The sequence below is a fragment of the Patella vulgata genome, chromosome 5 (assembly GCF_932274485.2).
Source record: "Patella vulgata chromosome 5, xgPatVulg1.2, whole genome shotgun sequence".
Lineage (NCBI taxonomy): Eukaryota > Metazoa > Mollusca > Gastropoda > Patellidae > Patella > Patella vulgata.
Window position 1 is genome coordinate 330,033 of NC_065883.2, and position 14,963 is coordinate 344,995.

General features: G+C 35.2%; 1 protein-coding gene across 1 annotated transcript in view; it reads left to right on the top strand.

The window, feature by feature from the left end:
- The first annotated feature begins 13,476 nt into the window (after window positions 1-13,476).
- The window catches only part of LOC126821664 (BTB/POZ domain-containing protein 7), a 30,817-nt gene continuing 29,330 nt past the window's right edge, over window positions 13,477-14,963 (top strand). Inside the window, exon 1 of the mRNA XM_050550136.2 lies at window positions 13,477-13,565. The gene's annotated coding sequence lies outside the window, so the exon portion shown is untranslated. The remainder of the gene's footprint in view (window positions 13,566-14,963) is intronic.

Consider the following 14,963-nt stretch of genomic DNA (forward strand, 5'->3'; position numbering starts at 1 on the left):
TTTTAATTAGAAGTAATACAAGTAATTAAAGCATTCATTTTGTGTGAGTGAAAGCATCCTTTTTTGGTTTAATTAGAATATAACTAGATTGGACATTTTATTATTAAACTACAAGAGCCTCATTCACAAAACATAAACTATAACATTTTAAGGGTGCAGCCTTTTTCATTTACTAAGAACTGTATTTGAAGTTTTAACATTTGGCCAATGAAAATTCTGAATCCTTAAGAATATTTTAGTTGATGTTTTTTTAAATAAGGTTTCAGGACTACTAAACATATGATTAATAATAAACAGGTTTAACTTGAACCCTAAAACCCCAACATCTCTCAGAAACAGACGACAACCCAACATCTCTCAGAAACAGACGACAACCCAACTATCAGGACCCTTAATTCATGAAAAAATAAACTACAATATTTTCATTGATTAATACTTGTACAAGATTTTAACTTCCTGCCAATAAAATGACTAAAATATTATAGTTAAAAGTTTCATTAATGATGCCCCAGGTTTTCAAAAGTTTCACACTTTTTTAAAACAGGACGTAAGTTATATGATTCATAGAGAACACATTTATTTAATCAGGCTTTTAACTGACTCAGTATACAATTGTTAACATGTCCATAATCTTATTGTTTATGTATGATTTACATTGTCACTTTGTAAAGTGCCTCTGAACATGTTATATGAAAGGGCGCACTATAAATATGCTATAATAATAATAGAGTAACATCACCATGGTAATAAAGAGGTATTTTATTTACGTACACACATTCTTACCTACCCCATGTTCTCGATGTCATTTACAAATTGTCATTAATCAATCTGTCTTAAAAGAATGTGGCACATTTCGATTGGTTACGCCTCAAGAGTTATGGTTCTTTTTTTTTTACAATCCAAAGTCAGGAAATGAGACACCTGTCACAGAGATTATTGTGACACACACCGTCTGATGTCTGCCATTTTGTCTGGCACAAATTTGTATTTTTTCTGTGTTTTAATGAATATTTTTAAAACGGTTCAATATACTTCAACAGGGTTGTTAAATTTCATGGATATTTTTAATATATGTTCAGCACACGGTTTATGTGGTCAAATACACTTTAACAGGATCATGACATTTCATCAGAAGTAAAACTATATATCCTTATTTCCAGATCGGCCATCATCTGTCAGTATTTGATTGCTGTCCAATAAACGAAAAATGCGACCGTATTTTTCTAACTCAATTTAGGAAGTAGTTTTATCAGCAAAACGTAGAAAGTAAAAAATAAACGAAGAATGTGAGATATAGAATTTAAGTAGTAATTTATCAGCAAAATGTAGAAAGTAAAAATTAAAGAATACAGCCGTTATTAAATTTCTTACTAAATTTAAGTATTGATTTATCAGCAAAACGTAGAAAGTAAAAAATAAACAAACATGAATTAAAATGATAACATTTCAAAACTAAAAACAACTTCCTTAAATTCTTTTCATATCTAACAAAATATCAAATACAATAACAAATATAAAAGATACATACACTTAGGGTGAAAAATTCTACGAAAAAAAGTGAATCAGTATCGATGTAGGTTGCCAGTTAACGTTATACATGTTTGTATGTCACAATGTCAAAGGTCAAGTTTGTATGTCATAATGTCAAAGGTCAAGTTTGTATGTCACAATGTCAAAGGTCAAGTTTACATGTCACAATGTCAAAGGTCAAGTTTACATGTCACAATGTCAAAGGTCAATCAAGTGGGGAAAACTGGTAGAGCTTTGTAAAACATCCAAATTATCATCTATGTATGGATGGATCAACTGAGCTCCTCTTTAAAGAAGGGGGGGGGGGTTATTTCAGAATCTGTAATCAAATTATTCTAACAAATGAACTAAATCTGAACCCCAGGACCAACTCAAGTTAATTCTCCGTTCTTCGTGGTTTTGATAAATAAACAGCCAATTAAATCATGTGATACATGTATTTTGTTTAAAAGCTTTTGTACTTTCGGTTTTCCCAAGGAAATAAGAAGTAAAATTTTAACAGGGATTCCTGAAGAAGAAGAAAATCCAATTGCTGTGGCCTAACTCTTGTTCACTGCACATGCAATACAGTTAATGGGGATATACAATTAACATTATGGAATTGATTTCGCTAAATCCCCTAAATCGAGTTAAGAGTGGGATCTCGACCAACCAGGACAGCTGAAACATATTCGTTGTGTTTAATTACATGGCTATTCTACTCACACCACCTCCGTTGTCAAGATCTGTGACACCCCACTCGATTACAATTCTATCCATTCTGGACGTTCCGGACTGACGATCCAATCGTCGCCATTGTGAACGGTCTGGACGTTCCGGACTGACAATCAATCATCGCCACTGTGAATGGTACACTGATTCTGGACATTCCGGACTAACAATCGCCATTGTGAACAGTAGACTGATTCTGGTATCTAGACCACTGATGCGATTAAAAACAACATTTCTATCCTTCCTTGAATTTGAGCAGCCTCAAATATGAAATGTATTTGGTTATATAAATTGCATTCATAATAACAAAATTCTTCTTTCTTAAAACAAGTAAAACAGTAATAACGATAAAAAATTGAGAGAAACGACAGTCCTCAACGTTAATTAACTGTGACAGACAAAGTCAGTCAGGGTTAATCCTAACCCTAGAAACGACAGTCCTCAACGTTAATTAACAGTCACAGATATTGTGAGCCAGGGCTAACCCTTATCCTAACCCTAGAAACGACAGTCCTCAACGTTAATTAACTGTAATCCTTGAGTGGCATTTAGCGGTTGAACACATTAAAAACACAACACAGACACAGTTTATATGGAAATACAATCACTGGTTTATGTAGTAGTTATTAGCACACTTTCCTCGGTGTATTGGTGAAGATCAGAAAAGTTTTGGTCGAGGGGCCCAACCGAGGAAAGGTGCTAATAAGTCACTTACATCACATTTCTATCGAGTATTGTGAAGCGAAATGTGAAAAATAGTATTTATTATCGAGTCGTGTCAAGCGAAATGTGACAAATACTTTCTGCTAATAAGTCACTTACATCACATTTCTATCGAGTATTGTGAAGCGAAATGTGAAAAATAGTATTTATTATCGAGTCGTGTCAAGCGAAATGTGACAAATACTTTCTGCTCTTTCATTTATCCCTTTCTGTGCCTCACGTTATGTTTCGTGGTAGACTGATTTTGCAGTGGAGAAATGACCTGAGTAGTATTTACACGTGCGTCTTGCTGCGTTACCCTGAGCATAAAACAGTCACATCTTTTTCTTTAGACTGCACTCCGTATTGAAAGACGAAGTTGTTTTGGCGAAGTCAGTGAACATAGAGCCAACCACATCGTCAAAACAACTTGTCCCTGGCGTAGAGGATTGCAATTATATTAAACGCAATGTAAAGGACACTGCACAACTTGGGTAAATCCTGGTGTAGTGTGCATCGGTGGATGGTTCGTCCGTTGAAATTTATTTGTAATAAAATTTATGACTTTCTAGGCGTTTGTTTTCATCCTGCTTATTTTCAATGCTTGTATAAAAGTGTTTGTTTGTCGGAAATGAACAGTGCTCTTTCTGGAAAGCGTACTGTTCATTTCTGATACACGGATACTTTTATGCCTGTATTGGAAATAGACAGGACAGTTTTATCAAAGGTTGCCACTGGCAACGAGGTAGAAGTGGGATGTAAAGGCATAGCACGACGTTTCGACAAGTATTCTCTTATCGTTGTGCTTGATAACGATAAGAGAATACTTGTCGAAACGTCGTACCATATGTGTATAAACCAGTGATTGTATTTCCATATAAACTGTGTTGTGTTTTTAATTAACTGTGACAGACATTGTGAGCCACCTATTCCAACACATTCTGCACACACAACTATGAGAATGAATCTCTGTCTTTGGATTATAAGGTCTGTCAAGAGGCGCATGGTTTCGATTCAACCTCGCATATCAAAACTCATGGGTTTTCCCTATGTCAAGTTGACGTAAAGCCATACTAACCAAGTGGGGGTTGAATAGCCGAATGGTTAGCGTGTGCGTTGTATCATAAGGTCTGTCATTGAGTCGAGTGGCGTGGTTTCAATTCCCTGCTTGTACATGACAAGGAGTAGGATCGCATGTCAAACCTCATGGGTTTTCCCTGGTTTCCTAGTTTATGTCAAGTTGAGGTAAAGCCATACTCTTTGTCTATAATAACTAAGTGAACTGTCGTTTCCCTTGATTCTATCGTTATCAAATTTAAAACAAAAGACTTGAATTGAAAATTAAAAATATTCCTAATTTGGTTATTTAATCGTATCACGTATCGTAATCATCATCATCTGTTGTTGACGATTGTTGTGTTGAGGATTGTTGTGATGTTGTTGCCTGGATACCAGAACTTGAAGGAATATTTGAAAACGAAGGATGAGACATATTTGGTATTGGATACGGCATCCTGAAATATAGAAAACATGGATACTTGTTTAAAGATGGAAGAGCTGCCTACTTTTATTTCAATATTTCGTCTGCCCAACCTCATGTGTTTTCTACGGTTTCCTCCCACTGCTAAAGACCCGTACACGCAAGCAAATTATTGAAATAAAATCGAACCGTATGTTAGTCCCGAAATGACCAAGTTTGTATCGAGTGGAGGGAGCCACAGTGGCTAAGTGGGTAAGACGCTGGCCTGTTCGCCTGGAGGTTGAGTGTTCGATTCCTGCATTGGCCGAGAAAGTTCGAGATTTTTAGATGTGGCTTCCCCTTGTCAGTGGTGCAGGATAGGGGGCCTGACAAGGACAGCTGTCCAGTCCTTCGTCAGGCGACGAGAAACCAAGGTCCCGTGTATACATTGGAATGCATGTAAAAGAACCCTTGACAGTTGGAATTCGATATAAGAGTAGGCCGTAGAGCCGCTGTCCGGGCAAAATTTCTCTCATAGCATACTGTATGGCATATGCCCGTCTTTATTAGCCCAGTAAGAGCAGAAAAGTAGGACGTTAAACCCATTTCATTTCATTCACGGTCAAGTTGTATTTCTGAACACACCTGAAGTATCTAGAAAGCGATGAACACTCACCTATCATAATGGGGATAACCCATAGCTGCATAAGGTGGTGGTATTCCGGGCATCTGGGATAAATGGGACATCATATTGTAACCGGGTAGTGGGGGTGGAGGCATACTCCCCATATTTGAATTCATCGGGTGCACTCCCATCGCAGGATTAAACGGGGGTATTCCCATTGGATAATTAGGTGGGGGGATTCTCATGGCTGTCTCTGGGGAATAATTATTCTGATAATTGTTATTGAGTTTTTCATCGTGATTATTATCTTCATCCCCACCATTGTCACTTTCCGTGGATGAGTCTTCTTCATTTTCATTTTCCTAAAATAATAATATACAGACAAAATTTATTAAATGGGAAGAACATGTATTATTACTTCTAGAATACATGGGAAGAACATGTATTATTACTTCTAGAATATCTGATACCACTTCTGGTTTAACGTCCACTTGACACAAACTAGGTCATTTGGGGACTAACATATGGTTCAATTTTATTTCGATAATTCGCGTAGGGGTCTTTAGCAGTGGGAGGAAATGGGAGGACCTGGAGAAAACCCACGAAATCGGACAGGCGACCCTACTCCGGGTCACGTACAAGCTGGGATAGGGAATGGAAACCACACCACTTGACTCAATTACAGATCCCACGATCTGAAGTGCATATTTTAGACGATACAGCGACCCAACCCCTCGTATATATACGTGTATGTATAACATTTTACTCATAAAATCAATGAATCATCTAAAAGTATCTTGTTTAATTTTTATAAATTTGTAAGCATGTGTCAACTGTTGGGCGTGATACACTATTACAGGTGTTAACATGTGTCATATGTTTCAACTGTTGGGCGTGATACACTATTGCAGGTGTTGTCAACAGCAAACAAAAATCATTATATAACATGTGGATATTACTAATAAATGCTTTGATCACTGGCAATTCTCTTTTTTTTTTAATATTTATATTTCTGATAAATTACATTTATTGACATCGAAATATATTTCTTCAACAGCCTCGATCCTAAGCACATTGATTGGGAATATATCAAAAGACATTTTACATGCAGTTTTTGCCAACACGATGTTACTTATAGTGCCAATGAAATTTCAAAAATTACTTTTTAACAAGGAACATTTGCATTAAGCATTAAATGGTGAACATTTTATTAAAATTGCTGAAATGAAATGGGGTTTAACAGTGGAATGTTTTTGTTATCCCATCCGAATGACTAGATATTGTTTCTTGTCAGGTTCTCTGTAAATCACCACTGACAACCACGCAGGAAAATCTCAAGGAACTTACTCCACCAGCAGCAAACCCGAGATCTCCCGATTAGCGAGTCAACACCATTAAAATAAAGAGAGAGAGAGAGAAATGAGGCTTAACGTCCACTCGACACAAACTAGGTCATTTCGGGACTAACATATGGTTTAATTTTATTTACATAATTCGCTTGCGCGTTGGGGTCTTTAGCAGTGGGAGGAAACCGGAGGCCCAGAAGAAAACCCACGAGGTTGGACAGGCGACCCTACTCCTTGCCACGTACAACCGGGGATTCGAAACCACGCCAGTCGACTCAATGACAGACTTTTATGATACAGCGCGTGCACGCTAACCATTCAGCCATCCAACCCCCCCCCATTAAAATAAAACACTGATCTCTTCTATGTTTAACACTTAATTTTACTTACATTTGCATCGGAACTTTCTGAGGATTTTTGTCTTTCTTTCCGCCGCCTTGGTTTAGAGGTAGTTTCCTCACCATCTTTATTTTTCCGAGGTCTGAAATAAAGGAACTGACACAATAAACTTCAGTCATTATTAGGGAGAGAGAAATGCGGTTTAACTTTCACTCGACACAAAGTAGGTCATTTCGGGACTAACATATGGTTCAATTTTATTTCAATAATTCGCTTGCGTGTAGGGGTCTTTAGCAGTGGGACAAAACCGGAGGACCCGAAGAAAACCCAAGAGGTTGGACAGGCAACCCTACTCCTTGTCACGTACAACCGGGGATTCGAAACCACACCAGTTGACTCAATGACAGGCCTTATGATACAGCGCGCATGTGCTAACCATTCGGCCATCCAACCCCCCGGCTTCAACAAGACTAGAAGACCATGCTTGAATAAGTAAACTATAAATATAATTAATACTCACCGTCCTACACGACCTTTCACCCTTTCTGGTTTACTTGTTTCCCCATCTTCCTCGGGTTGATGATCAGGAATATTCGCTACCAAATCACGTAAAAAATCAAATTTCTTCTCAGATTCAATAGTTTGTTTTCTATAAAAAAACGTGAAATAATTAATAAGCAATTCACTTTTACATTATTTAATTATCATTTAAAAATAATTATGTCAGATTTAGATAAAGAGCTATAATAATTTAAAAATATAGAATGAAACAGGAATATATTGAAAATTTCAGTCAAATTACTTCATAATGAATGTTTCAAGAATAATATCTCGATTTTTATTACTACTGTTGTTAGGATAATGTCGCAATTATCCAGTTTTAAATTGAATTATTAAATGATGATCATGTTATGATAGAACAGTATTGACTTGATATTCATTGCAATCGTGTTTCAGTTCATTCAAAATCACAACCATGGCCTAGACAGTTGATTATGGCTTGTCATGAGAATAAATGTCTAATCAAACATACATTATGCAAGAGCTAAATCTGTCTATTGCAGGTCTTTCTTTAGGCCTGAAATTTTATCTAAATTATTAATTAGACATTAATTAACCTATCCAGACCATAATCAACTCTAGATGGCATCGCTAGCCTGTGATCTTTAGAGGATTATGAGCCGATTTACTGCAAAACTTTCCTTCATGATTTAACGATTAAATGGATAATGGAGACTATATTGTTTATCGTACTGACTTTAGTAATGATGACAGAGGCTAGGAGGAAATTTCAATCGCTTAGTTCTCGGTTCATAGTGGATCAATTTGAATGAAATTTTCAGCAAATTGCCTTTACATTATCTAGTTTTAAACTATTATAGTGAAAACTGCCAACTTGTTATCGAATCTCCCATAATGTATCTTTAATAATTTAGATAACACTCCAGGCCTAAAGAAAGATCTGCAACAGGTAGATTTACCTCTTGCATAATATATAATGAAAGTAAACACCAATTTTAGAGAAAACTCTAAACAATTTATTTTTACACAGAGATAGAGAAACCAATTATATAAAATACAATTACAGTTTATCATGGATTCTCTAGTCAATCCAGCCTGAGGGGATGAAAAATGTTTCAATGGTATTAAGTAATTGAACTGGAATATACAGGTGACAATTCTATGGAATACAATTACAGCTTATCATCAGACAATGTTAACAATGGTCAGCTTGATAAAGACTATGAAGGCCAGTTCAATCATCGCTTAGTAACAAGCAGTATTTGTATTCCACAGAATTGTCACCGTTATAAATGTTTCCTGGTCGTTTGGATGGAAAACCAAGCTTTAACTTTGTCGGTGTGCACGGGAAAACAACCCTGGATAGTTGAAGTTCAATGAAGCTTATGCAGAAAGGCTGCTGTCCACACAAAATTCCCGTCCATTAAACGCCATACAATTGATTTGATATTTATTGTTTATTTAATGCAATGTCCAAGTAGCTTGTCTTGTCCACAGGCTTGTCTTATTGGGTTTTGTTTGTGTGTAGTGAAGTCGTCCTGCTATTATTATTATTTATATAGATAGACATCTGTTCGCTTGTGAATAACAGGTTATAAAGATAGACATCTGTTCGCTTGTGAATAATAGGTTATGTAGATATTGTACAGTACTGATCAATTACAACTTGCTAATTACTAATTAGATCTATTCATTATCAATATAGTAATCATTGTTCTCCCTGACGCTTGTTGTAACACTAATTACATACTGGGTTATACAGATAGAAAGATGAAGTTAAATGGCCACACGACACAAACTAGGTCATTTTGGGACTAATGTATGGTTTGATTTTATTTCCATAATTCACTTGCACGTAGTGGGAGGAAACCGGAGGACCCGGAGGAAACCCACGAGGTTGGACAGGCGACCCTAGTCCTTGTCATGTACAACCGGGGAATCGAAACCACGCCAGTTGACTCAATGACATACCTAATACATTGTGAATGTGCTAACCATTCAGCCATCCAAACCCCCTTTCAGAGATAGAGATAGACAAGAGTTTAATGTCTAATCAAAACAAACTAGATCAGTTCGGGACTAACAAATATATGATTCAATTTTATATCAATAATTCGCTTGCACATACGGATCTTTCAGCAAGGGGAAGAAACTGGCTAAAAGAACATGATCTCATAACTTGGGCGGGAAATAAAAGTCTTGATTAAATTAAATTTAAAGTCAACAATCAGGATCGTGTATTGTTTATAATATATCAACATTATATGGCTTTATCCACTCATGATTTGGTATTTAGATATCAATGTTGGATAATAATATCCTGATTTGGATTCAAATGGATTAAATAGAGGCCTATCAAAATTTTTTAACCAACACGTACAGGTGACGCTATCTGCAGAAGATACAGATTGATGTGAAATTTTCAATTTATTATATCTTTGAACAGAATTGAGTCTATGAACCGAATCTTTTTGAGATCCAACTTTCACATGTTACAGAGTTGATAATCAACGAAGGAAATGTCTCTACATTAAAAGTTATTCATCCATAACGTGTACTTGATGAGGAGTAGGGTCGCCTGTCCAACCTCATGGGTTTTCTCCGGGTCCTCCGGTTTCCTCCCACTGCTAAAGACCTCTATGCAAAAGCGAATTATTAAAATAAAACTGAACCATATGTTAGTCCCGGAATGACCTAGTTTGTGTTAAGTGGATGTTCGACTCTCGCATCCATAGATCAAACACAACAGGTGAAATAAATGAACAGACAGATCAATTGTGCTGTAAAGAAAATTTCGTTGAATGGGGCGTGTCCCGGCATTAATCAAAATAACCCTGACCATAACTTTTATTAAGATCTAAATTAAACATACATTATGCAAGAGCTAAATCGGCCTAATGCAGGTCTTTCTTTAGGCCTGAAACGTTATCTTAAACATGCATTATGCAAGAGCAAAATCTGCTTATTACAAGTCTTTCTTTAGGCCTGAAATGTTATCTAAATTATCAATTAGACATTAATTAACTTATCCAGACCATAATAAACTCTCGATGTCAAGGCTAGCCTTCGATGTTGGCTGGATTAGATTCCTATATGCCGCTAACGGCCGTTGATAATTAAATCAAAAAAAGTGGATAATCGAGACTAAGCTGTTTATATTAATGATTTTAGTAATGATGACCGAGACTATGCCAAAATTTTACCCGCTTCTTTCTCGGCTCATAGTGGATCAATTTGACTGAAATTTTCAGCAAATTACCTTTACACTATCTAGTTTTTAACTATTATAGCGAGAACTGCCATCTCGTTATCTTATCTCCCATAATGTATCTTTAATTATTAATTAGACATTAATGTACCTTGCAGGTTTTTCTTTAGGCCTGAAATATTATCTAAATTATTAATTAGATATCAATTAACTTATTCAGACCATCAACTCCCGATGGCATCGCTAGCCTGCGATATTTATTGGATTTAAATCCATAAATGGATAATCGAGACTATGTTTTTTATCGTACTGAACTTTAGTAATGATGATCAAGGCTAGGCCTAAAATTCAAAAGCTAATATCTCGGATCAGAGTGGAGCAATTTGATTGCAATTTTCAGCAAATTCCCTTCACATTATCTATTTTTTAACTATTATAGTGAAAACTGCCAGCTATTTATCTAATCTCACATAATGGCCCTTTAAGTAGTTTCTGGTCCTTTGAACACCAACACTTGTTATAATTAGCATAATGAATGTAATAGCAATCTCTTATCATAACAATAGTTACAGTCTTTCATTATTGAAAGAACCACTTAAAACATGTGCCCTACAGTACATAAAGCTTCATGCTTAATCAAAAACTTAATGTCTATCATTCCAAACACCCACACCCTTGAGGCTAGGGTCTGAGGATCTATTGTCTGAAATAAAAAATTAAAAAAACTTACATGTGTGATGTTGTCAAGGTCTTTGCATTTCTTGACATTGTTGTTTCCCCGGCTTTTAAAATAAGAGATTGAATAAACATTTCCAATGATCGCGCTGTTATTTTGTTAAGGAAAAAAATTTCAAACTTAAAGGAGCTAAGTCTCTAACTCAATATTTTTAATAATAATCGAAATTAAAAACACGAATTAAAATTCAATATTGATCAATTTGAATCAATATTGATGTTGTTATCTTGCCGTGAAACTATGGGATTCTAATATCCAATATTTAAAACACAATAAACATTTTTGTCTATTTAAAAGTTCCAAAAAATAGAGCCATATGCCCTTTAATTTACTAAAATGACACCTAAACAAATAACTTGATATATATTTCTTTTGAACTTTTGGAGCCACAGTGGTTCTGTGAGTAAGATGATGGGTCACTAACCTGAAGATCCTGTGTTCGACATCAGTGTTGGCGAAAAAAGTTCATCAGGATTTTTCGGCGTGGTTCACCCTTGTCAGTTATGCAGGACCAAGGGCCTGATACGGGACAACTTATAGTCGTTCACATGGAACAAAAAAGAACGAGGTCCCATGTACACATTGGCACGCAACCTAGTCCATTGGAATTCGATATAAGAGTAGGCCATAGTGTCGCTGTCTGGGTAAAATTTCCCTCATAGCACACTATATCGCGTATGCCCGTCTTCATTAGCCCACTCTGAGCAGAGCAGTAAGATGTTAAACCCTGTTTCATTGCATTTCTTTTGAACTTTATGTTAAAGTGGACGTTAACCTAAATCTAGCAGGTAAATATTCTACATATTTATATTTATGACAAGAAAAAAAATTCACTAAAATTCTGATTGTGGGAAATATTGTTTTACTGTTCAGAATAATCTCACATTCTCTAATTATGTTTTTGTATGTATATAACATATGTCTTGATTTCTGTGAGAATAAATACTTTTATAATGATAGTATTTGGGTCATCACTATTCTAACTGTTATTACAGTGTTTTATGCATCAAATCAATATAACCCTGTGTACCTAAACCACCATTGAGTTCATTTAGCAAACACTCCTTTTCTATTAAGGCTCCTGTTTCATGCAGTAACCTCCCCCTTTTTATTAGACAATTTGATTCAGTATATCTCTTTAAATCCTGTTTAAAAAGCCATTTGTTTTTAGCAGCTTTTAATGAATGACATTAGTATCCAGCAAATACGATCTTTAAGCTTATATCATATATTACTGTATATCTTTTTTCAAGTTTTTAAATTTTTAATAAAATTTACACATTTTTTATGTGTCTGATAAATATGTTTGTATTGTAAAGTGAAATGAAATGAGGTTTAACATCCTACTGTACATGTATTGTACAGTGAAATAAAACGGCGTTTAACGTTCTACTATTTTGTAAAGTGACATCTAAGACTTTTGTGAATGAGTCTTCAACAATAATACTGGGAACAGATATGAAGAGTCAAGCTGTTAGCTGTAACTTTTTAGCCTTGTCACTTTATGTCGCAGTGTATGAAGGATACAAATTATAACGGGTACTGCTGCTGCAACTTTTCCTACATCTTCATCTGTTTGCATAATCTTCTTTATTCTTGCCTGAAAATATCAACACAATATTTAAAATACCAGAATAACTAAACACGTTTGACTCCTTATGAAACAAGCCCAGTGACTAGTCAGTGAGCTTCCTCAATTTGCGATTATGTTATGAACCGCTAATTGTAGTCGAAATATCCCAGACTTATACATAAATAATAAGTAGCTACACTATTCATTGGACCAAAATCATCAGGAAGAGGAGTAGAACTAAACTAACCAAAGTTATTTCGCTAGAAAGGAAAGTACGGTTGACTACCCATTAATTTAGTTTTCGACTTGTGCAGATTTCACATACTTGGCTGCATTGTTTATGTATAGGGAGCAAAACTGTGGGGTTGTAAAGAAAATCTGAGTACATGGTGTATACGATAACTTTTTATAAAAATTCGTACTTACCGGAGGAAATCTTGAGTTAAACTTTTTCTTCTTACTTGGCATAACTAATCTAAACAATAACAAAAACAAATTTTTCCTTTTTCTTTAAACCGGAAATGGAAAAAAGAGAAGCCGCACTTACGGGAAAAAAGTAATGATACGCTCTGATTGGTTAAAATGAATTCTGATACAAATTAATAAATTCAAAAAGTACATTTTAGGAATTTAAAATGATATTGTGGCATAGGGAAACTTTCTCAAAATAAATTTGGATGTTTTTGTTTCTATTTGGGGAGAAAACATATTTGAAGGATGACAGTAGTTCAGCAGTCATGGATAGTAACTTCGGTGCGAAAATCGACGACACAACTTTCACACCTTAAAACAACAACATACTCTTAATCCACGGGTAAGTTTTCAATTTAATTAGTTCTTTGTGCTTCTGATTTAATTCAAGAAGCCATTATCAATAATTTATAAAGTTAAATTAATCTACCCGCTCGACACGGAAGCTAGGTTATCGTGACCCCAAATGGCTAAGAGAAAGTCTGTTTTCAACTAAACACAAAACTGACACATCAGAAGAAATGATTATGATGTCGTATTGGTGATCGTTTTTTCTGATGAAATAACCCAAACATATGTGTTTGTTTTTGATTATATAATACTTTTTATCTTGTCTGACCAGGCCCTACATTATCCATCATGTACAGTTTGGTGTTAAAAAGTCATTCATTCAGATGTCATGAATACATTCATTCAAATACAGAATACTGAACCAAACCACAACCAGTAGTACTGGGTATTGCCACTGAAGTCGCGATATGATACATATAGTGATTCAGGTTCTACGATACGATTAACTACGTCAATATTTACCAAGAACGATTGTTCTATTTAGTATTAATAATTAAGTCTATATCACGATATTGATGTGGATCAAAATAAGGACAAAAACAATTTAAGAGTGTTTGTGTACCTATGGATAATTAAGAGTGACAGGTTAATTACCGGAAGTGAAAACATAAAACAAAAAAAAGTATCGTAATACATCGATCAAGTGTCTTGCGATTCAATACACGAATCGTGAGAAGATGAATTGCGATACATCGCACCAGCAGTACAAACCAGTGGCAGTGCTGCAATGATAGTAAGCTAAAACATTATTGCCAGACATTTGACTAACTATTCAAGTCTACTAAACTACAGGTGACGTGGCTTCCGTTATAAATTTGTCCATGATAATTTGTCCAGCTATTCTACGACTAGACAGATTGTAAACAGTAAAGCAGGTATCCATATTAAAGACCAATGTTTATGTACTACTACTAACAGTATTAGATTTTAAAACACCTCACAAATCTGACGGAAAACTATGATCAGGCTTCAATGTGCAAAACAAATCTAACAGATTAGTTTTTTCAAATACCACAGTTTATTGCTAACAGAGTCATGTGTCGGGTGGGACATTATGAATATTGCAATATTTTACATGTGATATCGCAAAATTTTACTGTACTAAAAATATTTAACATATAAAATGTAACTAATAGTAGACCTCCTCAAACTCTCAAATAACATTCAGAGACTATTTTAGTACATTGTAGGCCTACACATACTGGCACATGTACTGTAGTAGGCCTACACACATACTGGTAGATGTATAATACACACTACTACTACATATATTAAATAAACTACCCTTTCAATATACATTATTACTATACATACATGTAGTAGGCCTACATAGTAGAATACACAATTATACATTTAGTTAATAAGCTTACACAATATACACAGGGTAGAC